An 18101-nucleotide genomic window follows, 5' to 3' on the forward strand; every position below is an offset into this window, starting at 1 on the left:
GCGAATGATATGACGTGTGAAAATTTCAAAGCAATCGGTGAAGAACTTTCAGAGATTATCGATTTTGAACAGACAAACATTTTCATATGTATTTATACTAGCTGTACCCGGCCACACGTTGCTGTGGCTCAACAACACATGTGCGTTGCTGAGCCACAACAACCGCCCTCTGGTTGTCGTGGACTCTCTAACAGCTCTCCCCACCATTCATCCTTCACACATCCACTCGTCCTCCTTACCATTCCTCACCCCACCATCCCCTCGTCCTTCCCACCATTCTCCATTCCCATGTCCCCTCATTCTTCCAACCATCCCATCATTCTCTCTACCATTCCCCACTCCTTCATCCGATGCATTTCCAAATGATCTGATGTTCCCATCAGAAAATTGGGAACATCAAATGATCTGATGAATCATAAGAAAACCAGTAAAAAAATAAAGTGAAAAAAATAAAAAAATAAAAAATAAACTATACTCATAAAATGAATGGTATGGTAAACAACACTGCTAAATTCCAACATAATGTCACACTAAATAATTACATCAAAAAGAAAATAAATCGAAATCTATGTAAATTCATTTTATCAATGAAATCGTAAACATTGAAATGGAATTATAACATATTTAGTATAGTGTGTGTTGTTCTTACATGCAACAGCTGGCGTGGTTTAAAATAAAAAAGCATGTTTTTACCTGTCATCTAGTCTTATACTCACGAAATGAACGGTGTGGAAACAACACAGCTCAATTCCAACGCAATGTCACACAAAATAATTAAATCAAAATGAAAATAAAACGAAATCTATGAAAATTCAATTTGACAATGCAATCAGAAACATTGAAATGGAATCATAACATTTAGAATAGCGTGTTGCTCTTATGTGCAAAAGGTGGTGCTGTTTCTTAAAAAAAAAAAGGTTTTACCTGTCACAGGTGTGGCATCAATACAGTAGGAATATAAAAGCTCACTCGTATTCGAATGGAATGTTGTGTCAAAATTTCAAAGCAATCCGTGAAGAACTTTTGGAATTACAGCGTGTGTTGCTGTTACGTCCAACAGATGGTGGTGTTTAAAAAAAACAAAAAAACATGTTTTTTCCCGTCACAGGTGAGGCATGTTTATAGAAGGTATATAAAAACTCGCGCCTATTCGAATGCAACGTTTTGTCAAAATTTCCAAGCAATCGGTAAAGAGGTTTCGATGATTTCCCTCACATGAAAAACACAATTTTTCAAAAAATCATGTTTTTTCCCATCACAGAGGTGACATCTGTATAGTATGCATATTAAAACACGCTCGGATGCAAATGGAATATTGTCTGAAAATTTCAAAGCAATCAGTGAAGAACTTTCGGTGATTAGTGTTTTTTGAACAAACGAAAATTTACATTTTTATTCATGTAGACTAGCTGTACCCAGCCATGTGTTGCAGTGGCTGTGGAGCTACAGCAACCTTTCCCTGTCCCTCAGTCCTCCCCACCATTTCCCCCTTCCCTGTCCCTAACCTCCCAACCAATCTCCCTCCCTCGTCCCCTTGTCATCCCAATCATTCAACACGCCCCCATCCGTTCATCCTCCTCAACATTTCCCCCTTCCCCATCCCATTGTCCTCCCCCACCATCCCCAAATAAACCGTCCCCTTGTCCTCCCCACCTTTCCCCACTCCCCCATCCCTTGTCCTCCCCACCATATCCCACTCCCCTGTCCCCTCGTCCTCCCTACCATTCCCCCCTGGTCCTTTCCACCATTACACACGCCCCCTGTCCCCTTGTCCTCCCCACCATTCTCCATTCCCCTGTCCCCTCGTCCCCACCATCCCCAACTCCCCTGTCCCCTCGTCCTCTCCACTATTACCCCCTCCCCTGTCCCCCTGGTTCTCCCCACCATCCCCCACTCCCGTCACATCTGTGACGGTAAAAAAAAATTAAGTGTATTTTATATGTGTTTTTCCATAAGAGGGAAATGTTCGATACCTCTATACCGATTTCTTTGAAATTTTGACACAACGTTGCATTCGAATAGGGGCGTGTTTTTATACTCATTATATACATGCCTCACCTGTAGGGGAAAAAAACATGCTTTTTTTAAAAAACAGTGCCATCTGTAGGAATTAAGAGTAACACACACTATACTAAATATGTTACGATTCAATTTCAATGTTTCTGATTGCATTGATAAATTGAATTTTCATAAATTTCTATTAATTTTCATTGTGATTTAATTATTTTTTGTTACATTGCATTGGAATTGAACTGTGTTGTTTACCATACTGTTCATTTTTTAAGTATAAATATAGATGCCACACCTATGACAGGTAAACTCATGTTTTTTTTTTTTAAACAATGCCAATGTGTTGCATGTAATGGCAGCACACATTCTACTGTATATGTTATGATTCCATTTCAACGATTCTGATTACATCGATAAATTGAATTTTCATAGATTTCGATTTATTTCCATTTTGATTTCATTATTTTGTGTGATATTGCATTGGAATTGAGCTGTGTTGTTTACCATACCGTTCATTTCGTGAGTATAGTTTATTTTTTTTTCATTATTTTTCATTTATTTGTTACTGTTCTTATAATTCAGTGAAGAGAACATCAGATCATTTGGGAATACATCGGACGAGGGAGTGTGGAATAGTGAGTTGGACAAGGGGGACAGCAGTGGGGAATGGTGGGGAGAACCAGGGGTCAGGGGAGGGAGTAATAGTAGGGGGGAGGGAAGGATGATGGGACGGGGCTGTTGGGGATCGTGGGGACGAGGGGACAGGGGAATGGAGCACATTGAAACTGGTATCACGGTGTCTTAATCCACTCGACTATCTGTGACCGCACATAAGGAGGAGATATCCGAAGCTATTTGATCCCCCCCCCCCCCCCCCCGGCAGCACTTTGATGGTAATCTTGGGCATAGAACATTAGAACATAAGAACATAAGAACAAAGGCAACTGCAGAAGGCCTATTGGCCCATACGAGGCAGCTCCTATTTATAACCACCCAATCCCACTCAAACCCGTAATAAGCCAAGTTTTCATGAATTAATTGTTTCTCGACTACCTAATCTACCTAACCTAACTTTTTCGGCTACCTAACCTAACCTAACCTAACCTATAAAGATAGGTTAGGTTAGGTTAGGTAGGGTTGGTTAGGTTCGGTCATATATCTACGTTAATTTTAACTCCAATAAAAAAAAATTGACCTCAAACATAATGAAATGGGTAGCTTTATCATTTCATAAGAAAAAAATTAGAGAAAATATATTAATTCAGGAAAACTTGGCTTATTAGGCAAATCGGGCCTTGCATAGTAGGCTGAAAAGTGCTTTCTGGCTATTAGGTACGACATATATATATATATATATATATATATATATATATATATATATATATATATATATATATATATATATATATATATATATATATATTAGTATATTTTGGTAGCAGTCTTTCCTGTAGACATATATTATAAAATATGACCGAAAAAGTAAGATTAATAATTCTAACATGAATTTTCTCAATCTTTCGTACATTTCGTTTCACTGTTGGAGGTAAATCAAAAATCAATTCTCCAAAATTCATTTTTATTTCTAGTCTGACGCGACACGAGCGCGTTTCGTAAAACTTATTACATTTTCAAAGACTTTAGTTTACAAATACACAACTGAATAGAACTTACGCATCTCCGATTTTATATCAAAATTTGAGTGAGGTGGATGGGGTGAGGTGGCATTAATAGGGTATTAATTTCATCAACACAAGACAGAACAAGAGGTGGCATGAATAGGGTATTAATTTCATCAACACAAGATAGAACACGAAACAATGGGTATTGAATAGAAGTGTTTGTAGAAAGCCTATTGGTCCATATTTCTTGATGCTTCTATATTAGAGCGGAGTCTTGAGGTGGGTAGAATATAGTTGTGCATTAATTGGCTGTTGATTGCTGGTGTTGACTTCTTGATGTGTAGTACCTCGCAAACGTCAAGCCGCCTGCTATCGCTGTATCTATCGATGATTTCTGTGTTGTTTACTATGATTTCTCTGGCGATGGTTTGGTTGTGGGAAGAGATTATATGTTCCTTAATGGAGCCTTGTTGCTTATGCATCGTTAAACGCCTAGAAAGAGATGTTGTTGTCTTGCCTATATACTGGGTTTTTTGGAGCTTACAGTCCCCAAGAGGGCATTTGAAGGCATAGACGACGTTAGTCTCTTTTAAAGCGTTCCGTTTTGTGTCTGGAGAGTATCTCATGAGTAGGCTGGCCGTTTTTCTGGTTTTATAGTAAATCGTCAGTTGTATCCTCTGATTTTTGTCTGTAGGGATAACGTTTCTATTAACAATATCTTTCAGGACCCTTTCCTCCGTTTTATGAGCTGTGGAAAAGAAGTTCCAGTAAAATAGTCTAATAGGGGGTATAGGTGTTGTGTTAGTTGTCTCTTCAGAGGTTGCATGGCGTTTCACTTTCCTTCTTATGATGTCTTCGACGAAATCATTGGAGAAGCCGTTATTCACTAGGACCTGCCTTACCCTACAGAGTTCTTCGTCGACTTGCTTCCATTCTGAGCTGTGGCTGAGAGCACGGTCGACATATGCGTTAACGCATATGTCGTTACAGGGCGCCTTAATCCGCTTGACCATCACGGCCGGACAAAAGGAAGTGATAGCCGAGGCTATTTGAGCCACTTCCCCGCCGGCAACTCGGATGGTAATCTTGGGCATAGTATTTCACCAAATAACCTTATTCTTTGGGGCACACGTGAGGAACACAAATGTGAACATGCCTGAATGGTCCCCAGGACTTTATGCGATTGAAAACTCACACCCCAGAAGTGACTCGAACCCATACTCCCAGGAGCAACACAACTGGTAACTACAGGGCGCCTTAATCCGCTTGACCATCACGGCCGGACAAAAAGAAGTGATAGCCGAGGCTATTTGAGCCACTTCCCCGCCGGCAACTCGGATGGTAATCTTGGGCATAGCATTTCACCAAATCACCTCATTCTTTGGGGCACAAGTGAGGAACACAAATGCGAACATGCCTGAATGGACCCCAGGACTATATGCGATTGAAAACTCACACCCCAGAAGTGACTCGAACCCATACTCCCAGGAGCAACGCAACTGGTAACTACAGGGCGCCTTAATCCGCTTCACCATCACGGCCGGACAAAAGGAAGTGATAGCCGAGGCTATTTGAGCCACTTCCCCGCCGGCAACTCGGATGGTAATCTTGGGCATAGCATCTCACCAAATCACCTCATTCTTTGGGGCACACGTGAGGAACACAAATGCGAACATGCCTGAATGGTCCCCAGGACTATATGCGATTGAAAACTCACACCCCAGAAGTGACTCGAACCCATACTCGCAGGAGCAACGCAACTGATAACTACAGGGCGCCTTAATCCACTTGACCATCCCGGCCGGACAAAAGGAAGTGATAGCCGAGGCTATTTGAGCCACTTCCCCGCTGGCAACTCGGATGGTAATCTTGGGCATAGCATTTCACCAAATCACCTCATTCTTTGGGGCACACGTGAGGAACACAAATGCGAACATGCCTGAATGGTCCCCAGGACTATATGCGATTGAAAACTCACACCCCAGAAGTGACTCGAACCCATACTCCCAGGTGCAACGCAACTGGTAACTACAGGGCGCCTTAATCCGCTTCACCATCACGGCCGGAGAAAAGGAAGTGATAGCCGAGGCTATTTGAGCCACTTCCCCGCCGGCAACTCGGATGGTAATCTTGGGCATAGCATCTCACCAAATCACCTCATTCTTTGGGGCACACGTGAGGAACACAAATGCGAACATGCCTGAATGGTCCCCAGGACTATATGCGATTGAAAACTCACACCCCAGAAGTGACTCGAACCCATACTCGCAGGAGCAACGCAACTGATAACTACAGGGCGCCTTAATCCGCTTGACCATCCCGGCCGGACAAAAGGAAGTGATAGCCGAGGCTATTTGAGCCACTTCCCCGCCGGCAACTCGGATGGTAATCTTGGGCATAGCACTTCACCAAATCACCTCATTCTTTGGGGCACACGTGAGGAACACAAATGCGAACATGCCTGAATGGTCCCCAGGACTATATGCGATTGAAAACTCACACCCCAGAAGTGACTCGAACCCATACTCCCAGGAGCAACGCAACTGGTAACTACAGGGCGCCTTAATCCGCTTGACCATCACGGCCGGACAAAAGGAAGTGGTAGCCGAGGCTATTTGAGCCACTTCCCCGCTGGCAACTCGGATGGTAATCTTGGGCATAGCATTTCACCAAATCACCTCATTCTTTGGGGCACACGTGAGGAACACAAATGCGAACATGCCTGAATGGTCCCCAGGACTATATGCGATTGAAAACTCACACCCCAGAAGTAACTCGAACCCATACTCCAAGGAGCAACGCAACTGATAACTACAGGGCGCCTTAATCCGCTTGACCATCACGGCCGGACAAAAGGAAGTGATACCCGAGGCTATTTGAGCCACTTCCCCGCCGGCAACTCGGATGGTAATCTTGGGCATAGCATTTCACCTCATTCTTTGGGGCACACGTGAGGAACACAAATGCGAACATGCCTGAATGGTCCCCAGGACTATATGCGATTGAAAACTCACACCCCAGAAGTGACTCGAACCCATACTCCCAGGAGCAACGCAACTTGTAACTACAGGGCGCCAAATGCGTACCCATAAAAACCCATAAAAAGATTCATAGAAAACACCGACCTTACCTAACCTTGTTAGTATCTTAAGATAAGCATCTTATTGCTTCGTAATTACAATTATTACCTAACCTATAATAGGTATTGGTTAAGTAATAATTGTAATTACGAAGCAATAAGATGCTTATCTTAAGATACTAACAAGGTTAGGTAAGGTTGGTGTTTTCTATGAATCTTTTTAAGGGGTATCTATTATGTTTAGTATATCACCTATGCACGTAGTTAATAAGTCAATATTGACTTTACGAATTTGCGAGAACGGGTTGATGCCCAAGATTACCATCCGAGTTGCCGGCGGGGAAGTGGCTCAAATAGCCTCGGCTATCACTCGCTTTTGTCCGGCCGTGATGGTCAAGCGCATTAAGGCGCCCTGTAGTTACCAGTTGTGTTGCTCCTGGAAGTATGGGTTCGAGTCACTTCTGGGGTGTGAGTTTTCAATCGCATATAGTCCTGGGAACCATTCAGGCATGTTCACATTTGTGTTCCTCACGTGTGCCCCAAAGACTGAGGTGATTTGGTGAAATGCTATGCCCAAGATTACCATCCGAGTCGCCGGCGGGGAAGTGGCTCAAATAGCCTCGGCTATCACTTCCTTTTGTCCGGCCGTGATGGTCAAGCGGATTAAGGCGCCCTGTAGTTACCAGTTGTGTTGCTCCTGGGAGTATGAGTTCGAGTCACTTCTGGGGTGTGAGTTTTCAATCGCATATAGTCCTGGGGACCATTCAGGCATGTTCGCATTTGTGTTCCACACGTGTGCCCCAAAGAATGAGGTGATTTGGTGAAATGCTATGCCCAAGATTACCATCCGAGTTGCCGGCGGGGAAGTGGATCAAATAGCCTCGGCTATCACTTCCTTTTGTCCGGCCGTGATGGTCAAGCGGATTAAGGCGCCCTGTAGTTACCAGTTGCGTTGCTCCTGGGAGTATGGGTTTGAGTCACTTCTGGGGTGTGAGTTTTCAATCGCCTATAGTCCTGGGGACCATTCAGGCATGTTCGCATTTGTGTTCCTCACGTGTGCCCCAAAGAATGAGGTGATTTGGTGAAATGCTATGCCCACAACCCGTTCTCGCAAATTTAATAAGTCAATATTGACTTATTAAATATGTGCATAGGTGACATACTTAACATAATAGATACCCATAAAAAGATTCATAGAAAACACCGACCTTACCTAACTTTGTTAGTATCTTAAGATAAGCATCTTATTGCTTCGTAATTACAATTATTACCTAACCTATAATAGGTATTGGTTAAGTAATAATTGTAATTACGAAGCAATAAGATGCTTATCTTAAGATACTAACAAGGTTAGGTAAGGTCGGTGTTTTCTATGAATCTTTTTAAGGGGTATCTATTATGTTTAGTATATCACCTATGCACGTAGTTAATAAGTCAATATTGACTTTACGAATTTGCGAGAACGGGTTGATGCCCAAGATTACCATCCGAGTTGCCGGCGGGGAAGTGGCTCAAATAGCCTCGGCTATCACTTCCTTTTGTCCGGCCGTGATGGTCAAGCGGATTAAGGCGCCCTGTAGTTACCAGTTGTGTTGCTCCTGGGAGTATGGGTTCGAGTCACTTCTGGGGTGTGAGTTTTCAATCGCATATAGTCCTGGGGACCATTCAGGCATATTCACATTTGTGTTCCTCACGTGTGCCCCAAAGACTGAGGTGATTTGGTGAAATGCTATGCCCAAGATTACCATCCGAGTTGCCGGCGGGGAAGTGGCTCAAATAGCCTCGGCTATCACTTCCTTTTGTCCGGCCGTGATGGTCAAGCGGATTAAGGCGCCCTGTAGTTACCAGTTGTGTTGCTCCTGGGAGTATGGGTTCGAGTCACTTCTGGGGTGTGAGTTTTCAATCGCATATAGTCCTGGGGACCATTCAGGCATATTCACATTTATGTTCCTCACGTGTGCCCCAAAGAATGAGGTGATTTGGTGAAATGCTATGCCCAAGATTACCATCCGAGTTGCCGGCGAGGAAGTGGCTCAAATAGCCTCGGCTATCACTTCCTTTTGTCCGGCCGTGATGGTCAAGCGGATTAAGGCGCCCTGTAGTTACCAGTTGCGTTGCTCCTGGGAGTATGGGTTCGAGTCACTTCTGGGGTGTGAGTTTTCAATCGCATATAGTCCTGGGGACCATTCAGGCATGTTCGCATTTGTGTTCCTCACCTGTGCCCCAAAGAATGAGGTGATTTGGTGAAATGCTATGCCCAAGATTACCATCCGAGTTGCCAGCGGGGAAGTGGCTCAAATAGCCTCGGCTATCACTTCCTTTTGTCCGGCTGTGATGGTCAAGCGGATTAAGGCCCCCTGTAGTTACCATTTGCGTTGCTCCTGGGAGTATGGGTTCGAGTCACTTCTGGGGTGTGAGTTTTCAATCGCATATAGTCCTGGGGACCATTCAGGCATGTTCGCATTTGTGTTCCTCACGTGTGCCCCAAAGAATGAGGTGATTTGGTGAAATGCTATGCCCAAGATTACCATCCGAGTTGCCGGCGGGGAAGTGGCTCAAATAGCCTCGGCTATCACTTCCTTTTGTCCGGCCGTGATGGTCAAGCGGATTAAGGCGCCCTGTAGTTACCAGTTGCGTTGCTCCTGGGAGTATGGGTTCGAGTCACTTCTGGGGTGTGAGTTTTCAATCGCATATAGTCCTGGGGACCATTCAGGCATGTTCGCATTTGTGTTCCTCACCTGTGCCCCAAAGAATGAGGTGATTTGGTGAAATGCTATGCCCAAGATTACCATCCGAGTTGCCAGCGGGGAAGTGGCTCAAATAGCCTCGGCTATCACTTCCTTTTGTCCGGCCGTGATGGTCAAGCGGATTAAGGCGCCCTGTAGTTACCATTTGCGTTGCTCCTGGGAGTATGGGTTCGAGTCACTTCTGGGGTGTGAGTTTTCAATCGCATATAGTCCTGGGGACCATTCAGGCATGTTCGCATTTGTGTTCCTCACGTGTGCCCCAAAGAATGAGGTGATTTGGTGAAATGCTATGCCCAAGATTACCATCCGAGTTGCCGGCGGGGAAGTGGCTCAAATAGCCTCGGCTATCACTTCCTTTTGTCCGGCCGTGATGGTGAAGCGGATTAAGGCGCCCTGTAGTTACCAGTTGCGTTGCTCCTGGGAGTATGGGTTCGAGTCACTTCTGGGGTGTGAGTTTTCAATCATATATATATATATATATATATATATATATATATATATATATATATATATATATATATATATATATATATTAGTATATTTTGGTAGCAGTCTTTCCTGTAGACATGTATTATTAAATATGACCGAAAAAGTAAGATTAATAATTCTAACACGAATTTTCTCGATCTTTCGTACGTTTCTTTTCACTGTTGGTGGTAATTCAAAAATCAATTCTCCAAAATTCATTTTTATTTCTAGTCTGACGCGACACTTGAGCGCGTTTCTTAAAACTTATTACATTTTCAAAGACTTTAGCTTACACATACACAACTGAATAGAACTTACACATCTTCGATTTGTTTATATCTACATTTGAGTGAGGTGGATGGGGTGAGGTGGTATTAATAGGGTATTAAATTCCTAAACACAAGACAGAACACGAAACAATAGGTATTGAATGGAAGTGATTTGTAGAAGGCCTATCGGTCCATATTTCTTGATGCTTCTATATTGGAGCGGAGTCTTGAGGTGGGTAGAATATAGTTGTGCATTAATTGGCTGTTGATTGCTGGTGTTGACTTCTTGATGTGTAGAGCCTCGCAGACGTCAAGCCGCCTGCTATCGCTGTATCTATCGATGATTTCTGTGTTGTTTACTATGATTTCTCTGGCGATGGTTTGGTTGTGGGAAGAGATTATATGTTCCTTAATGGAGCCCTGTTGCTTATGCATCGTTAAACGCCTAGAAAGAGATGTTGTTGTCTTGCCTATATACTGAGTTTTTTGAGGCTTACAGTCCCCAAGAGGGCATTTGAAGGCATAGATGACGTTGGTCTCTTTTAAAGCGTTCTACTTTGTGTCTGGAGAGTTTCTCATGAGTAGGTTGGCCAGTTTTTTGGTTTTATAGTAGATCGTCAATTGTGTCTTCTGATTTTTGTCTCTAGGGATAACATTTCTACTAACAATATCTTTCAGGACCCTTTCCTCTGTTTTATGGGCTGTGGAAAAGAAGTTCCTGTAAAATTGTCTAATAGGGGGTATAGGTGTTGTGTTAGTTGTCTCTTCAGAGGTTGCATGGCGTTTCACTTTCCTTCTTATGATGTCTTCCACGAAACCATTGGAGAAGCCGTTGTTGACTAGGACCTGCCTTACCCTACAGAGTTCTTCGTCGACTTGCTTCCATTCTGAGCTGTGGCTGAGAGCACGGTCGACATAGGCGTTAACAACACTCCTCTTGTACCTGTCCGGGCAGTCACTGTTGGCATTCAGGCACATTCCTATGTTTGTTTCCTTAGTGTAGACTGCAGTGTGGAAAACTCCGCTCCTTTCCATGACTGTTACATCTAGAAAGGGCAGCTTCCCATCCTTCTCCATCTCGTAAGTGAAACGCAACTCAGAATTCTGCTCAAATGCCTCCTTCAGCTCCTGCAGATGTCTGACATCAGGTACCTGTGTAAAAATGTCGTCAACATACCTGCAGTATACGACCGGTTTCAAGTTCATGTCGACTAAGACTTTTTGCTCGATGGTACCCATGTAGAAGTTTGCAAACAGGACACCTAGGGGAGAACCCATGGCGACCCCATCTACTTGCTTATACATGTGTCCATCCGGGCTCAAGAAGCGTGCCTCTTTAGTACAAGCTTGGAGTAGTTTCCTTAGAATATTTTCTGGTATGTCAAGAGGAGTACAGGCCGGATCACGATACACTCTGTCGGCTATCATCCCGATTGTTTCATCCACAGGTACGTTGGTAAACAGTGATTCTACGTCCAACGAGGCTGTTAAACATCTGTTACACATAATAGCAACATGCACAGTATACTAAATATGTTACGAATTCCATTTCAATGTTTCCGATTGCATTGATAATTTTTATTTTCATAGATTTCGATTTATTTTATTTTTTTATTGAACGTTGTGTATAAATTTTAAAGCAATCGGTGCAGAAATTTCGGAGATTTGCGATTTTGAACAAACGAATATTTACATTTTTATTTAGAAGATAGTTTGAAAAAGTTACTCTTTAACTAATCTTCCTGAGTAACTGCCTTACCCTGGAGCGTGTTGGTGAAGCAGTTGAAATTATTCATCTGCATCACATCGACATGGGAAAACAAGTTCCCCTCAGCCTGTCTTCTGTTTTCCAGCATTGGTCTTCTTTTGCCTTTATATTGGGAGGAAATAATTTTTGAGATTGTATTTTCTAGTTTTATTAAGAGAGCACTTTTGAGTTTATATTCGGCATAACCTTTGAAGGACAACTTTTTTTGAACTTGTGTTCGTTTCAAACGTTTTAAGCAGGGCGTTTTTAAGACTGGTGTTCGTCTTAACGTCCTGTGGCGTCTTAACGCCGTTTTGAACTTTTCTTCATCGAAATTTTTGGAGTAGAGCGTTTTTGAGCTTGTGTTTGTCATAACTTTTAAGGAGGTCGTTATTAAGCTGTTGTTCGTCTTAGCAATAGCGATTTTTCTTTGTTTCCTTACTGACAATTTTTTATTTAACTTACACATAATGTACGAAATAAAAGATATTTTATTCCTTCCACCTTTTGAATGGTTTACAAAGTAATTATAAAAATAAAACACAGTGTCAGGATTGAAGACCCAGTACTCACCTAGTTGAACTTACATAGTTATGTTTGTGGGGGGTTGAGCTTCAGTTCTTTAGTCCCATCTCTCAACTGCCAATCAACCGTTGTACAGATTCCTGGTTCATTGGGCTTTATCATATCTACATTTGAAACTGTGTATGGAGTCTGCCTCCACCACATCACTTCCTAACACATTCCACTTGTTAACTTCTCTGACACTAAAAAGGTTCTTTCTAACGTCTCTGTGGCTCATTTGGGTACTCAGTTTCCACCTTAGTGTCGACTGCTGGGTGTAGCTGACGTGATCGAGGGGCAGGTATCCAATGCTAGGTGTAGTTGGGGTGGTCGAGCAGACGGGCTCAGGACTGAAGACCCAGAGTCGAGTGTTGGGTGTAGATATGGTGGTTGAGCAGCTGGGTGAGGAGAGCCAGCTCTGCGTAGAGCAGCTGGGTGAGGAGAGCCAGCTGTGCGTTGAGCAGCTGCCTCTGGCCTATTACCAGTGTACTTTCTTGACTGGCTTGCTCGGCCTTAAGTTCCGGCTCTTCAGTATATCCTGAATTGCACAAAAGAAAGTCAGAACATTACTCTGTATTAAAGCTCATACATGCTTCCCAAGATCACGTGTCTGGACAATGGCTCATTTTCTCCACCGATCTGAAGATTTATCCCCGATTATTATTTTCTTATTTTAAGATTATTTCATCTCTTTATTTATTGTTTTTGCAATTTTTTCTCATTCATAACAAGGAGCATACTGCCTCAGAGATTCTATTTAAATATGACTTTTGCACAAAAGATGTTGTCTGAGTGAGCAGGTCCCTGTATAAGATGGCTGTTAGCTCGTCAATGATTATCAAGCTGTCTTTTCATTTAATGTATAATTTTTATGATATCGACCGCACTGTAAAAATTGCAACCTATAGACCTGCCACCGAAGACCTTGTATGGTTTTAAGGAAATTAAAATTACTGCAATATTGACGTTTCTTGAAACAAATAAACGTCAGTTAGGATTGATTGCCTAAGTATTGACGCTTCCGCCTAAGGAATAGCACCTGAAAGTTTACGATTGTCTAATTGCGAAAACTGTCCAGAAAGATAAACTTTCTTGCATAAAGAGTTGAATAAAATTCTTAGGGAGTCGGATCCTGTACGCTTGCAGATCAATAGACTTAAAGTATGGAATGACGGCGATAGATAGTTTGCCTGATATATAACTTAAACCTAGCCGTCAGGATCCCACTAGAGATTACGTCTACATTATATACCATTTATACGGTGCATATATTGTTGTTTCTGTCGTGTTGATGGTGATCAGACCTGCTGTTCCTGTCGTGTTGATGGTGACCAGACCTGCTGTTCCTGTCGTGTTGATGGTGACCAGACCTGCTGTTCCTGCCGTGTTGATGGTGACCAGACCTGCTGTTCCTGTCGTGTTGATGGTGACCAGACCTGCTGTTCCTGTCGTGTTGATGGTGACCAGACCTGCTGTTCCTGTCGTGTTGATGGTGACCAGACCTGCTGTTCCTGTCGTGTTGATGGTGACCAGACCTGCTGTTCCTGTCGTGTTGATGGTGACCAGACCTGCTGTTCCTGCCGTGTTGATGGTGACCAGACCTGCTGTTCCTGCCGTGTTGATGGTGACCAGACCTGCTGTTCCTGCCGTGTTGATGGTGACCAGACCTGCTGTTCCTGCCGTGTTGATGGTGACCAGACCTGCTGTTCCTTTCGTGTTGATGGTGACCAGACCTGCTGTTCCTGTCGTGTTGATGGTGACCAGACCTGCTGTTCCTGTCGTGTTGATGGTGACCAGACCTGCTGTTCCTGTCGTGTTGATGGTGACCAGACCTGCTGTTCCTGTCGTGTTGATGGTGACCAGACCTGCTGTTCCTGCCGTGTTGATGGTGACCAGACCTGCTGTTCCTGCCGTGTTGATGGTGACCAGACCTGCTGTTCCTGCCGTGTTGATGGTGACCAGACCTGCTGTTCCTGCCGTGTTGATGGTGACCAGACCTGCTGTTCCTGTCGTGTTGATGGTGACCAGACCTGCTGTTCCTGTCGTGTTGATGGTGACCAGACCTGCTGTTCCTGCCGTGTGGATGGTGACCTGACCTGCTGTTCCTGTCGTGTTGATGGTGACCAGACCTGCTGTTCCTGTCGTGTTGATGGTGACCAGACCTGCTGTTCCTGTCGTGTTGATGGTGACCTGACCTACTGTTCCTGCCGTGTTGATGGTGATCTGACCTGCTGTTCCTGCCGTGTGGATGGTGACCTGACCTGCTGTTCCTGTCGTGTTGATGGTGACCAGACCTGCTGTTCCTGTCGTGTTGATGGTGACCAGACCTGCTGTTCCTGTCGTGTTGATGGTGACCTGACCTACTGTTCCTGCCGTGTGGATGGTGACCTGACCTGCTGTTCCTGCCGTGTGGATGGTGACCTGACCTGCTGTTCCTGCCGTGTGGATGGTGACCTGACCTGCTGTTCCTGCCGTGTTGATGGTGACCTGACCTGCTGTTCCTGTCGTGTTGATGGTGACCTGACCTGCTGTTCCTGTCGTGTTGATGGTGACCTTTCTTACGAAGAGATATTTAGCAAGCAAAATTTACACACTATCAAGACAAACAGAAGGATGTGGTATGACTGAAGCATATATCCATAGCTAAGAAGGCATAACAAAGAGGATATTAATTAGGTTTGAAATACATGAATAGAAAATGGAACACGAAACAACTGATATGCAGTTGATAGGTTTAGATTTAGGAAAGTCCAAGGTGAATACTAGTTTAGAAACAGTGTTGTTGATCAATGGTTCCAATTACCAGATTACATAATATACATGGGAATTTTGGGTTGTTTCAAGCGTAGATTAGACATCTACCACATATATGATAGAGTTTGAGTGGATATAAATTGGAGCGGCCTAGTAGGGGTCAATAGGCTTTCTGTAATTTCATTCTTATGTTTTGGAAATAAAATTAAAAACTTTAGAGTGTATTGTTTGAAGATTTCATATAACGCACGATGAACCCGTCCTTACTCTCCTCTGCCGTCTCTACCCCTTCCGTCTTATCTTCTGTCTTCCCTTATGTCTTCCTTTCCGTCTTCCCTTCTGTCTTCCTTTCTCTCTTCCCTTCACTCTTTCCTTCCGTCTTACTTTCCGTCTCTTGGGGTAAATCCCAGCAGGCAGTAATGTGCCTTTTAATTCTTGTTTAATTCTTGAATTTATTTTAATTTATATTTATTATTACTTCAAAAAGTGGACTGTACTTTACATTTTTCCTGCTAGGTGTTTTTCCTGATCACAAGTAGGGGGCGCTTAAATTATCATTGTTTATACCACAATTGGTGGGTGTAAATAAATTACAGTATAATTGGTTAGTACTATTGTAAAATTACAATATTATATTTTAAATGTAAAATATGTTAGTATTAAAGCTAAGATTCGATTAGTAAAAGTTAATCATAAGCCTCAGCTGTATGGATGTGTGATAGCTGATCCTCAATCACCAAAATTGAGTTGCCACATGTGGTCGAGGACCGGGATTAATGGCGGCTGTTCTGGTCATGTTGATGCTAAAGCTCTCAGTAACTTCTCTCCCTTGAGCCAAACCTGCGAAATGAGTACTAAACTGCATCCACAAATGTGTTATATAACAAGAAAACTTTATGTTACTAGTAAACCTGGCTTACCCCCTTGTGATGGGTTTTTTTCTTTCATTAAAACTGAACTGCACGACATATAATTATAATTATAATAGCCAATATAAATTATGTTAAAATATATATTTATTTGTAAACCGGATTCAATACTTCCAAAGGTAGTGAGATTTTCGGTTGATCGGAAACTTAGTGGTTCCTTTGTTGAAGCCCGAGGGAAGTGTATGACATCTACTCGTGATTATTTGAGAAGGATCTGCTCTCTTTATCGTCGCCTTTATTTTGTTTACATTCAAAGACTCGACTGGTCCTTCCATCTTGGAATCATTGTCTCCTAAGATTTCGGTTCTAATTTCCTTGTCATATTGACTTAGGGAGGTAAACTATACTTTTGTTGATAATTATATTAGATCCAGTCATACTGAACACTTTTTTATTAATTTTAATCACTAGACTGTTGGTTTAAGGACACGAGAAGTGTTAAATGTTTCTTATGACGTGACGTCATATTATATCTCATTCTCTTTTCTTTTACGGTCAAACTAATGTAACTAGTATAATCAGGTTTGCTGGCTATATTGGGTGTTAGATGTGTTAGTATTTGAGTATGTTAGTGGGTTATGTGTCGGATTTCCGACACGTCTTCTCTTCCGTCTAACCTTCGCTTTTCCTTTCGCCTTCCCCTTCTGTCTTCCTTTCCTCCTTCCCCTTCTGTCTTCCCTTCCGCCTTCCCCTTCTGTCTTCCCTTCCGCCTTCCCCTTCTGTCTTCCCTTCCGCCTTCCCCTTCTGTCTTCCTTTCCGTCTTTCCCCTCCGTCTTCCCTTCCCTCTTCCCTTCCGTCTTACCTTCTCCTCCCTCTGATTTGCTACATTTCTTTATGGTGGTAAAGTGACTTGTTACGTTCTCTTCTGATCGCGACGTGAAAGTCTTGCTGCGTTCCTTTATGATGACGAGTTCGGTGACTTGTTGAGTTCTCCTTAAAATGTTTCTTCATATCCCAAGATAACAAAGTGGACGTCCTGCACCTCCCAGTTCCTCAGAGCCTTCTCTCTAGTGCTGCCTCAAGGATATCATTAATCTTATTTTAATCCCCTTTTCTCTTTCAATATTTTTTAAATTTCTTTTTCCCTCCCGGCAGGTCTGCAAGACAGACCGGCAGGACTTTACTGATCTGTGTGTGCTCAGGTCTTACAGTACTGTATATGCTACGTAATTTTCTAATGCTCAAGCTTCACAGTAGTGTATCCTGCTAAGGTTGTGCAGCCTGGAGTGCTCAGACTTCACAGTACTGTATATCCTGCCTAGGTCTGCCCGGCCTGGAGTGCTCAGACTTCACAGTACTGTATATCCTGCCTAGGTCTGCCCGGCCTGGAGTGCTCAGACTTCACAGTACTGTATATCTTGGTTAAAACCGTCCAGCACAGTGTGATGAAGTTTCACCGTACTGTGGCCCCATGAACCCCGAGCCCTGAGTACCATCACTCTCGTCCCCTAATCTCCCAGACTAACACGCCGAGGTCTTGTGATATTCACCTGCACAATTTCATGATTATTTTTTCTCTTTAAGCCTCAGTAACAAGATGCCCCTCGTAGCACTCCGTAATGAGTCCATGAAGCTTCCATTCCCCGACAGAATAACTGAAAATGTTATTATAATTGTCTCTGTCTTGACCAGAAGTTGGGCTTAATATCTACCAACCTCTGGAGGGTTGGTAAGGCTGACTGTCTTAATACCCCTCTAGGCACTTGCTACTGACCAACCAGCATATACACTTTAGTTCAGGACACAGTATAAATCTAATGTGAACTTTCAGTGTAAGTACACGGAGAGATAAGTATACGGAGAGATAAGTACACGGAGAGATAAATACACGGAGAAGCGGGGTACACTTTTGCATGTATTTATCCCTGTGAGACTGTCGATTATGGCTTAGTATACAATGACTGTATACCCA

Source organism: Procambarus clarkii, chromosome 30 (genome assembly GCF_040958095.1).
Source record: "Procambarus clarkii isolate CNS0578487 chromosome 30, FALCON_Pclarkii_2.0, whole genome shotgun sequence".
Classification (NCBI taxonomy): Eukaryota; Metazoa; Arthropoda; class Malacostraca; order Decapoda; family Cambaridae; genus Procambarus; species Procambarus clarkii.